This window comes from Silene latifolia, chromosome 4 (genome assembly GCF_048544455.1).
Source record: "Silene latifolia isolate original U9 population chromosome 4, ASM4854445v1, whole genome shotgun sequence".
Taxonomy (NCBI): domain Eukaryota; kingdom Viridiplantae; phylum Streptophyta; class Magnoliopsida; order Caryophyllales; family Caryophyllaceae; genus Silene; species Silene latifolia.
The window spans coordinates 13,723,439-13,736,088 of NC_133529.1; the positions used below are offsets into that span (position 1 = coordinate 13,723,439).

General features: G+C 39.0%; 2 long non-coding RNA genes across 2 annotated transcripts in view; both read right to left on the bottom strand.

Moving 5' to 3' along the window:
* Window positions 1–12,650, bottom strand: part of LOC141653033 (uncharacterized) — a 63,042-nt gene that overhangs the window by 39,579 nt on the left and 10,813 nt on the right. The window lies entirely within an intron of this gene.
* Window positions 1,852–3,743, bottom strand: LOC141652096 (uncharacterized). The gene is made up of 3 exons (XR_012546968.1): window positions 3,579–3,743; window positions 2,824–2,885; window positions 1,852–2,142 (listed from the first exon to the last, which is right to left on the bottom strand). It is a non-coding gene; the product is annotated as an uncharacterized LOC141652096 (long non-coding RNA).

Here is a 12,650-nt window from a genome sequence, read left to right on the forward strand (position 1 = left end):
TCAAGCGTGTCATATGAGTAAGGGTCCAGGAATTTCCAAAGTGCAATGTTTTCTAACTCTTATTAAAATAAGTTTAAACTCGAACTTCTCATAACGTACTACACCCAAGACCGCACAAGGGTTCAAGGTACCAAACATAGAGAACTAATACCACATATCATCGACCACCGGTTATACTCATCGAAATCTCAAATCAATAAAGGTAGCATGTTTCAATATCACTCACATCGAACAAAGTCCCCCACATAACTCACCTTAAACGCTTTCGTCAACAAACATTTTCATAATCATATACCTCAAATAAAGAGCTTCCATAAGCATTACGTACCAATATCATATGAACTCGAAATTTATATCACCCAGATAATTATCTTTACCTAATCTCAACAATTCAATATGATCACAAAATAATACATGTACCTCATTAACCTATTTCCTTTAACATTGTTTCGTGTATAGCCTCTATTCAATGTTGTCCAATCATACTATAAAATTTTCACCCCTCCATTAAGCAAATTCCATTGAGTTAAAAAAATGTTTCCTTTGGTTCACCTTGTCATTTTATTTCCCCAAAATGTTTTTAATCTCGGACGTGATGAGTTTAAATTATATACCCCTTAAAATTCGATAACTTCCATGCTTCCTCGGTTCTTCGACAAACCATAGAACATTATTTAAACCAGTCTCTAATTTACATCAAACATTTATCTCTAATGCTTTAATAATATTCGGTCATCATTGCGTCATAAAATATCAACTCTAAAGACTTTCTCCCACTAAATAAAAGATTTATAAGTTCTTAACAAGTACTTCACCTTAATACACTAATACCAGGCTACGACTAAGCCCACCTAAAATCCTCAAATAATCATCGTATTTCCTCAATTGAGTACTTTATTGTCCTTGTATATACTCATGATAACATATCTTCAAGTTCCATTACTGATAAAATACAAGACACGAGATTCCCAAGTTATTGTTTCCATGATTGGTTGATCCCACCAATATCAGTCTTTTCATAAATAGAAACTCCTATTCTATAAACAACGTGTTACGGGGACAAATAAAAAAAAATTAATATTTTCCGACCTAGTAGGTCTCTCCATAACTTGTTTTCTATCCTCAAATATTAGGGTCCTTTATTCTATACCACTTCAAACCTATCAACATTAACAGGTGCAACAAACTTTTCATTCTCAATAATTTCACTCATATTTTGCGTTATTGTTGTCATATGTTACAGACGATCATCTAAGTAGTAGTAACAAAGGTTCCATCCACCTCAAAGTAATTTCATTTATACCCTTTTTTTTTATTCAACTAATTTCTTAATTAGTCTCTTTGGGACTCAAGTTTTACCATATATATACGTACAAGAGTTTCTAGCTAAAATATACTCTTGATAATTAATCAAATGAATCAAACCCTTGCCTGGAGTCAATACTTCATACGACGAGTATATATAAAAGTATGTTCTCATAACTTGCCTCTTTTTTTTTGTAAAAGCTCCCAAGATAATGGCAACAATGTAAAATGCAGTAAGACTTCAATCAAGTTCTATCACCGCTAGCATAAATATATATTCAACTTACTAAGAGTAAGAGCATCAAAATAACTCTAAGTACAGAGGTAGCATTGTAGCAATCAAACATGCATATGCAATGACCCATCCTACCCCACACTTTTTTTTTTAAAAAAAAAAAAAAAAAAAAAAAATCCAGAAAATTCGTAAACCCCCTTTTTTTTAAAATCGTTTTAAATTTTGTAAAACTTATTTTTGGAAAACCTTAGGCTCTGATACCAACTGTAACAGCCCCAAATTCTACCGACCAAAACGATAAACTAGAGATGGAAAATTCACGGCTGTCACTCCACACTTAGCTTAAAATGCCAAGTGCAAGGTAAATACAGAGTCAATCTTTAAAAACAAAATACATATCTCAAAACTTTATCAAATAATCAAAACGTTGCAGCGGAAGACTTAAGTCTTACAAAATCTAAAACAATAAATAAAATTCAAATCCAACAATATTATAAAATTATAAATAGATTAAAACGGAGTCTTTATTCAAATCCTTCCACGCTCGTACTAATCCCCGGATCCAGTATGCACCCATGCAGCATCTCAATTGTACCTATCAACTGTACCCAAAACATAAATAGGTACAGGTTCCAGTGGGGGAACAACCCAAAACATAAGGACGTCAGCAAAAGCTGAGTTTTGAGAAAATAAGAAGAAATGATAAATTCACAATAGAACAATATTATAAACTTTACAAGCTCCAAAAACAATTAGAAAGAATTATATTCCAAAACCAACATTATTGTAAATCCAATACCAATTATTAAATCGTTAAAAGTCCATAACTTTCACCACCTGTGTGCCAAGGTCCTACCCTTGACACGGTCTAGAGGTATCACCTGTGCTTGGTCAGACTTATAAGAATGCGCATCTCTCACATTTGGGCAGTCAGTAGGATGAGGCTGCCAAAGGAGAAAGTCTAACCCCCTAGCGAGTGGGGGCCGGTCAAACCCCACCCAAATGGAACTCGGGCCAAGAGTTCAGTTTTCGGGACGTAATCCCAGGGACGTCTCAGACGCACCTTAAAACCTGCTAGACCAACAGAACTCCCAGAGTCTGCTACATAATCACCAAGACGGCTTGCGCCAAATAAATTCCAACTGGTGACCCATGGTCACATAGAACAATGTTTCAAAATTCAGAAAAGCTAATATAAATTCATCGTTGCCAAAAGTATATAAAAACTCTTTAAATGTTAAACCGAACATGCTCTTAATTTTAAAAAGGGTAAAAGTCCTTACCTCTCGAGACGATCAATCCAAGCTAGTTTAATCCAACTATTCCTTTACTTCGACACCACAAACTACAAGTATAAAATTCATCCGATTACTACTCCATTCACTATGAAAATAAACCAAACTTACTATATAGTCGCAGAGTAAGTAAGCTCGCTATCCCCATCTCATCAGGTGCTCATAATTTAAATGGCCTCTTACAGAAATACTCAACACACAAATACACTACCTCTCATTATCCAAGTCCATGAACTCAGGCAACTAAATTAGACGAAGCCACACCCGAACTCCCAATAAGTCAGTATTGTTGATTCAAAATCTAAAGTCGTAGCATAGTGAGGTCAGTATATCATTATTCTAGTCCATTCCAATTAACAATCTGTGTAACCAACAACCAAAAGTCAACCTTCAAGTCCTTGCTCTTATTCATGCCTGTAAAGGGGCCAAAACTTCATGCTTAACTTCTAATTTTCCAAATTGACAACCTCACCACAATCAATCTCCCTATAAGACGACACTACACAGAGGGTAGTGTGTGTGAACCAATTAATAATTGATCATTGTAATAGCAGTTTAAACATATACCCACAACAGAGATACAATACCTATCAATATGGACATATACCAATACAAATAGCCATAAAACTTCAAGCACTTCTCATAATTAATCAACTTTATTACTCACAATATCACCTCAGATTTGTAAATTATAATAAAAAGGATTTAACTTGTAAACAAAGCGAAATTTGGAGAAAACTTACAATTCATGTATCACGAAAGAGGGGAAAGAAAGATGATCAAAAGTAGTTGTCGAAACTCCGAAACTTGCTGGCGAACGACACCATAAAAGAGAAAGAGAGAACGGAAAAGATGGGTAGAAAATAGGGTTTAGTGCTTATGTTTAAAAGGATGTCAGAATAAGAAAAGTTGTGGTATAAGGAGGTATGGAAACGTGTAAAGAGGTTTTGGTATAAAACCTTTTTATGTTTTTTTTTTTTTTTTATAAATATCTTACTTTCCAAATAATTTAAACTGATTCATTTTAATAAAATCCCGAAATATTTTTGTTTTCCAATTCAAATAATAATAATAACCGTAAATCTCTCTTATGTTAAGATGTCCGACTCCGAGTCCAAAAATGAGGAAGGTATGAAAAGTGATACTTTATAAATAACTCGAAAAATAATGGGGTGTTACAGAAAACAACTGCACCCAACTCCAGATCATGAGTAGGGTAGTTCTCCTCATATGGTTTCAGCTGTCTCGAAGCATAAGTTATGACTTTCCCTGCCTGCATCAAAACACAACCAAGACCATTCTTTGAAGCATCGGTATATACCTCAAAGTTCTCACATCCCTCTGGCAAAGCTAGGATAGGAGTTGTGGTCAAACGTTCCTTTAAGGTCTGAAACGCCGTCTCACAACTCTCATCCCAAACAAATCTGGTCTCTTTCCTCATCAGAGATGTCATAGGTCGTGCTATGGTAGAGAAATCTTTCACAAATCTCCTGTAGTAGCCAGCAAGGCCTAAGAAACTCCGAATCTCGGCAACATTCTTCGGTGATTCCCACTTGGTTACGGCCTCAATCTTACTAGGATCCACAGATACCCCCTTCTTAGATATCACATGCCCCATAAAAGCCACCTCCTCTAACCAGAACTCGCACTTAGATAGCTTGGCGTAAAGTTGATTCTCCCTTAAAGTCTGCAAGACTATCCTCAAGTGCTCCTCATGTTCTTCCTTAGTCTTAGAATAGACTAAGATGTCATCGATGAACACAACTACGAACCTGTCTAAGAACGGTGTAAAGATCCAATTCATCAAGTCCATGAAAGTTGTTGGTGCATTGGTCAACCCAAAAGGCATCACCACGTACTCATAATGACCATATCGAGATCGGAACGCTGTCTTAGGAATATCCTCATCTGCTATCATCAGCTGGTGATAACCTGACCTCAGGTCAATCTTAGAGAATACACCTGCTCCACTTAACTGATCAAACAAGTCATCGATCCTGGGCAAAGGGTACTTATTCTTCACCGTGACACGGTTGAGCTCTCTGTAGTCGATGCACAGTCTCATACTCCCATCTTTCTTTTTCACAAAAAGAACTGGGGCTCCCCACGGTGACACACTAGGCCTGATATAACCCTTGCTTAGCAACTCATGTATCTGCTTTTTCAACTCTGCTAACTCTTCAGGTGCCATACGGTAAGGTGCTTTAGATATCGGACCTATCCCCGGCTTAAGCTCCACACTGAAATCAACATCCCTCTTGGGAGGTAAACTCGGTATCTTCTCAGGAAAGATGTAACATCCCCATATTCAGAGGAGCCTTAACTAGGCCTTCCTTAGGATATAAGGGCGCTACCATCTCGGTTGCCCGAGGACAGTAATAATCGAACGTCAATAAAAGAACTATAATATTGTATTACAAGTGATTTAAACCAACAAGCTATATAAAAGATACAACTCAGAGACTACTGGCTATGACTATCGAATCTCGTGAAGACCCATCCCCGCCTGGACTCCAGCTATCAACAACATCAACACCTGCTAAGACCGACTGCTCACCATAAGGGATCACGGCAGACACATAATAAACAAACAACCATACAAGGTCAGTACTGAGATACGACACAACAATGACGACTATAACTATCAACACAATATGATGCTAGCAGTCTTACACACACAATCACAACAGTCCAACCAATCTCTCACATCGATCATCCACTGGACCCGATCCGCCGATGGGGACCGCGGCCGTACCCACCAAATCCCCGCTCATTCTACTGAGCGATAACCCTGTCCATTAATGTGCACATCCCTTCTGTGGCGGGTTCCACAGAAGGCGAAACTAGGGCGTGAAGTCACTCTCGCAAGTGACCCCACTCAGCCGAGGCCACGCCTCGCGAACCATCAACAACGACCACAACCACAATGACAATACAGTGACTATATCAAACAAACCAACACAACACAACAACCAACTGACACGCTAGACCATCTACAGAAACTGAGTAGGCGAACCTACCTTTAAGCCATCGCACCCAATCCATGCCGACAGATAACATGTCCGTGATCAAGCAACGCCTATAACCAGAATACAATTCTAGATTAATAACAAGCAAACCCCAACTAAAGAACAAGGACACGGATGATGTTTATGACATACCTGTTAGGGAGAAAACTCAGCAAGAGACCGCTACCCGACACCAGTGACACCCTCCTAAGGTCCAAGGATCTTCAAAAAGGCTTTCATGGAGGTTTTGAGGTGAAGAGGAGGGAAAGAGGCGACTGAATGATAGAAGGAAAGTGGCGGAAGTGATTTGCGGATTTAACAAAACGCGATATAAAACCCTCGCTGAAAACTGGGTACTCGATCGAGTACCCAACACACTCGATCGAGTGGCCCCCTACTCGATCGAGTAACCTAGCTACTCGATCGAGTAGCCTCTACTCTATCGAGTACCACTCTTAACACGCAACCCAAGATGACTTCGGCACTTACTTCTAAGACTATTCCCGCTCCCAAGGTCAGTCAACGCTGGTCAAAGGGTCCCTAAAAGGACGGGTATTACAAAAGACATCATCAAACTCCCCCACTACAGGTATCTCAGCAGCTGTCTGCGGCTCTACTCGACGATCTCTCACATGGCAAAGAATCAAGGGGTACTTCTTCCTCATACATGACTTTAGAGTCATCACAGCTATGAACTTGCACTTAGGTTTTATTACAAACCCTCTATAGGACACCCTAACACCCTTAGGACCCCTTAAGGACACTCTCTTTTGCCGACAATCTATCTTGACATCATACTTACCCAGCCAATCCATCCCGACAATCACCTCAAACCCATCCATAAGAAATTCTAACAGGTCCACCGGTAAGTCTACCCCTCCAACCACCATAGACACTCCCTTATACAACTTGAGACACGACACAGACTCCCCAGAAGGTATGAACACATCATCTTTTACAACCTCAAACTTTCCCAAACCCACAGACAAGGCATGACTCTTAGACACAAAAGAATGTGTAGCCCCCGAATCAAACAAAACAAAAGATGGTACATTGTGAACAAGAAAGGTACCGGTAACTACATAAGCATCATCCTGCGCTTCCTGTTTCTCCATCATGAAAAGCTTTCCACTGTTTTTCTGTCCTCCACCCTGAACCGAAGCATTGGAGGTACTTGGCTTGGCTGCTGAATCTTGGGTGGTGGTGTTGTTCTGCCGCTGATATGGTCCACCACCACTGCCGTTGTAGCTGCCCTGTCCACCTCTGTTGCCTCATGAACCTCCCGGTCGGTTACTAGCAAAACTCTGAGTTGGCCCCTGGGAGAAATTCCCGTGCTGATTTCCTGATCCAGTGTCAGGCCTGAAACTGGTGCATTCCCGTCTTCTGTGGCCGACACCACCACAACCGTAACATGTTATGTTGGAGTTGTCACTCACACTCTGACCTCCATTCTTGCCCCAGCCTCGAAAACCCCCAGAGCCATTACCCCCATCAGAAAAGCTTTGGTGTGGTTGAAGTTGCCCTTCTTGTTGCCTGACTGACTGTTGCTTCCACTGTCAGCCTTCCTCTTTTCAGCAGCAGTCCTCTCGTTGATCTCCTTTGAGAAATCTACCATCCTCTCAGCTTGGCCCGCTCTTAGATACACTTCCTTAAGGTCAGTAGCAACCCCAGCTGCCATACGATTCATGATCTTGGCAGATAAACCCCTCTCAAAGCGGAGAATCAAACCCCTATGTCCCAGCTGCATGTCCTCCACATAACGAGATAGCTCTAGGAACCGGTGATAGTAATCAGTAACTGACATCTCCTCAGACATGGTGAAGGAATCAAACTCAGATCTCATCTTGTGTCGAATATGCTCTGGCACAAACTGCTCTCTCATAGCGCTCTTCAACCCAGACCACAGAATAGCTCCAAGACCTTCGGCCTGGTAATAAGCTCTAGCATCATCCTTGACGTTTTGCCACCAAACAGCAGCTTCACCTCTCAGGTAGTATACTACCTGCTCAATGATCATGTCTTCGGGGCACTTAACCATTTCCATGAGAGCTTCAATCTCACAGTGCCACTTCTCAAGCAGCTTTGGTTCCCCTACCCCTTCATATGTGGAAAGGTTGAAGCTAGCAATGTTGATGCTGCGCTGAGTAGCATCCATCGGCTTCTCATTTCCCTTTCCCACATTTCTGAGAGCTTCAATGAGGGCCTCTTGTTGCTCAATCATGCGAGCAACCTCATCAAGAGTCATCTCGGAAGCTTGGATCTGTGCAGGGGTTCTTTTGGGCGGCATTTTGAGCTGATAAGAAACAAGGAAACGTAAGCACAAAAGCCTACGACTCAAAATGTAACAATCTTCCGCCAAAAGAACACTCGGCCGAGTATTAAACAATACTCGGTCGAGTAACGACTACTCGATCGAGTACCCCAGATACTCGGTCGAGTCGTCGACTCCAATAGCCAATCTAAATTACCCAGAATTCATACTCGATCGAGTATAAACGACACTCGGCCGAGTAGACACTACTCGGTCGAGTACACCTCTTTACTCGGTCGAGTAAACACAAACAGTAGCCACTGCTACTCACTGTAAAACTACACTCGGCCGAGTGCTTGGTTACTCGGTCGAGTACTCCCTACTCGGTCGAGTACCTGCCCTGCTCGGCCGAGCCATACCAAAGACGGGTTAAAACAGTATAAAGTCCCATATCATGCTTTCTATTCCCTCTTCAAACACATAACAACAGGAACTAAAATGCCACGTTATAAACACACAGCCATACCATTCATTCACAGGTGAATCCAATACACCAAAATTCACATACCCGTTCTTTCTACTACTTTTCCAAATCACCAAACTTACGAATTCCACATATAAACTTCCAACCATCACTTATTATCAACATGAATCGTCATATACATGCACATACAAGACACAACACTCAACACACTTCCCCATGTGACCGGCTCGAGTTAATAAGGGCCAATTTGCGACTCCGGGACGTCTCCCGAGTCTTTGCGGTAGCTCCAAACAACTCTCCCCGGGTTCATTTTATTTACACTCCCTAAGTTCATTAGATTCATTTGTTTAGGTGCCGGAATCTTCGGCTCTGATACCACTTTGTAACACCCCCTCATACCAAGGTGCCTTACCAGGACCACCCTACCATGAAAGTGTGTTACCATCTCGGTTACCCGAGGTTAGTAAATATCAAAAGCGTCTGAACTAAGCACATTTATTAAACTACCAATAAGATAATGTTTACATCAAAACCAAATCCCAAACTGATCCAATGAAATATAAATAAATGTCTAACAACTGAAAATCATAACTACGACTCGAACAGCGGTGCTACGACTGATGATGACAATTCCCCCATGACTGTCCCAAGCTCACCAATAGCAATACCTGTCAAGTCTGCTCACCATCCCCGAATGGATCACCGCAGGTTTTACAAACAACAACACGGGGTCAGTATTACTCAATCAATGTAAGGCAGACAACACGGTAACCAGCTGATCATCCACACTCCCCGATCTCCCGATATCACATAGTAACCGACTACACACCGAAGTGTGTAGCCCTGCCAGATTACCCATCGCAACAGGTAATTCACGCCGCCAGTGGGTGACCGCAGCCGATCCCACCAAGTCCAGCTCATCAACGAGCGACTAAAAATCCCTGTTCCTTAATGTGCACATCCCCTCCCGTGGCGGGTTCCACGGAGGGCGAACTAGGATGTGAAGCCACTCCCGCAAGTGACTCCACCACAATCACAAACACACAGCATCACAGCTGTCACAACCTCTCCACACCAACACCGTCACAACAACGCCCATACTCCGATGATCAGCAGTTAACAATAATCACAAAACAATCATGCCATAATAATTAACAGTAAACTGAGTAGGAAAACCCTACCTTAGCAATCAACAGTAGAATAGAGATCAGACAATCAGAAAGGCTCCTCTACGAAGTCTTCTCCTATACAATAACCACACATAGCACGATTACATATTGAACAATCCCCCCTTTATTCCCAAATTCCAAACATACAGTAGTCCCAACAAAACATAAATGATATGGGGAATGAACTTACCAACAGTAGGATGCGAGATTACACGCAAGGATCACAACGATTGCACACACAATGAGATTAGGGAATGATTAGGGAGTGATTAGAGAGTGATTAAAGTAATCGTAAAATGATTAGGGTTGAAATGATGTTTTAGAAACTGACGGTGAATATAAAAATAATCCTAAACACTCCCGCATCAAACCGCTAAAACAACACTCGCCAGACCGGATACTCGGTCGAGTAAAGTGTATACTCGGCCGAGTATTTTCTACTCGGTCAAGTATTAACCATACTCGGCCGAGTATTCCTCGGCAGAACCGAAACAGACTCCACAATTAACACTACTCGGCCGAGTAGGCTCTACTCGGTCGAGTATACAACCTAATAAAATCCGTAGTATTACAATAAGTGAGCATCTTCTTTCTTGTAGTCTATTTGAAATTGACTATCTTAATTAATTATTTTATTTTAAAGAAATTGACCATGTTAATCAATTATTTTATTTTAAGGAAATTAACCATGTTTTAGTCTCTTACAAATGTTTAGGAAAATTACTAAGCTTCTATATAATTTAATTTTAACCCAAACTATATAATATTTGCAATGAGATCCCTTAATCGGTCCATCACACGGTGCTAGTGATTTAAAACTATATAGTATAATTAATTTGTATAACTTTCTTTAATTAAATTAAAGTCCCTTGGTTTCTGGATTTAATATATAGTATTGAAGACTAGGAGATTGTCAATTTCCTTAAAATAAAATAATTAATTAGTATAAACATGTTATCAGCGAGATTAGTAGGTTATACAAAAGATGCTTGATAATCAATATATCTATCTATATTAATAAATGAAGCTTTTTTCGAGCGATTACAGAGAGTCCGATTTTTGCAAATCACTTTCGAGATAAAATTCTATAAAAGATAGAAATTAATCTAAAAGAATCTTAATCTTTAATTTATATTATGAACATGAGATCTAAGCTTGCGTATTCCACATACTCAAGTGTTATACTTTGACGCAATCTCAAACTGCAAGTCAAACAATTACTCCTCAATTATCAATTATGGGGCAATCTCCTTCGAGGTACTGAAGGCAATTTAATGGGTTGACCCCTCCCAAGTTTGGCTTTTTCATTCGCAAGAGTCATGAATCGAACTCCTGACCACTTGTTTAAGAGATGAGAGCCCTTACCACTCACACCAGCCAACTTTGGTATCAATTATCAATTTTAACTATACTAGAATTCATATTCATACCATATGTATATATATATATATATATATATATATATATATATATATATATATATATATATATATATATATATATATATATATATATTGATTTTCATTTGCCAAAACTCAAAATACCAAATTTTCAAACATGAGATTGCCATGGTTATCCCTTCCCTTTACAATTTTTTTTTATGTTGTGAACGCAACTCTATATGGAGTAGATTTAAGGTTTTAAATGTATCCCTTTCATTTTTTGTGATTTTTACTTGCTAACTTATGCTTTTCCCCCCTTTTGTGCAGTACAATATACTCAGTAGTTGGATAGCGTAAAATTTGGTACTCATACTTTTTCCTCTTTCAATATGGCATTTTTATTGACGATGTTTGCAAGTCTCATGTTCCCACCATCTATGCTTATATACAAAAAAATACTACGGTCTCTCAAAAATTTATTAAGAGATCTACTCTTTATTATTTGCTTACAGATATTATAACTGTTGATCGGCATGAAGATTGATCGCGATGAAACAACACACAAACGCTTTTGGCTACCATCAAGGAACCAATATATACATAAATTTATGTCCATTTAATCATATTAGAGCTTTATTATACGAGTATTGTTTTAATGGTATTATATATAGGTAATATTTTTGTTTAATGGCGTTTTAAATGAGGAATACGGCAGGTTTTGGTTTTCTTTTTTTCATATTTATTTCATAATTATTATAACGGATTTTCTAACATGTGCCCTAGGACACATGTTAATAAACTATTGTTCTTTGTTTTTGGAGTTGGGACAAACGGACAATGTATCCTAATACTATTATTAAGTGACTAATAGGGCAAGTGAAGGTCTGATAGGATATGAAACTACACAAATTCTCATAGGATTTGTAATGCATGCTGATAAAACTAATAGGATTTGTAATGCATGCTTCCTGCTTCTTTATTACAAATACAACTTAAATAGATCTATCTATTGACACTTCCCAAAATACATAAATAGTTTTACATGATGAAAATTTGAGAATTGGTAAACGAATTGGACATGTGTGCATCGCATAGGTTACAGTCCAACTATTAAAGGAACCTTTTACTTGGGTGATGATTATAAAGAGTTGAATTTTTGCGAATTCGAACAATATAATATTAGAGACTCCAATTTTATGGATTATCTAAAATTAATAAAAATTGTTTAAAAAATTCATTCTTATGTTTCACGTTATGGCATGAAGTTGTTGGATTGTGCACAAACTATAATTTTATGAGAAAACGCCACTAAGCAAACCCAATTACCTAAATATGCATATATAATTCTTTATTGTCTTATTATTTACCAGAACATGATTAGTCTCCATATTTGTTGTTCTTCTTATTCTTATTTTTTGTTCTCTAATTATGTAACAAACCTACATAATGCTCATGGACCAAGACGATGCTTATAAGGAGGGATACAGAGACATACAATTAGTCTTCCTTAAGACGAAAGTA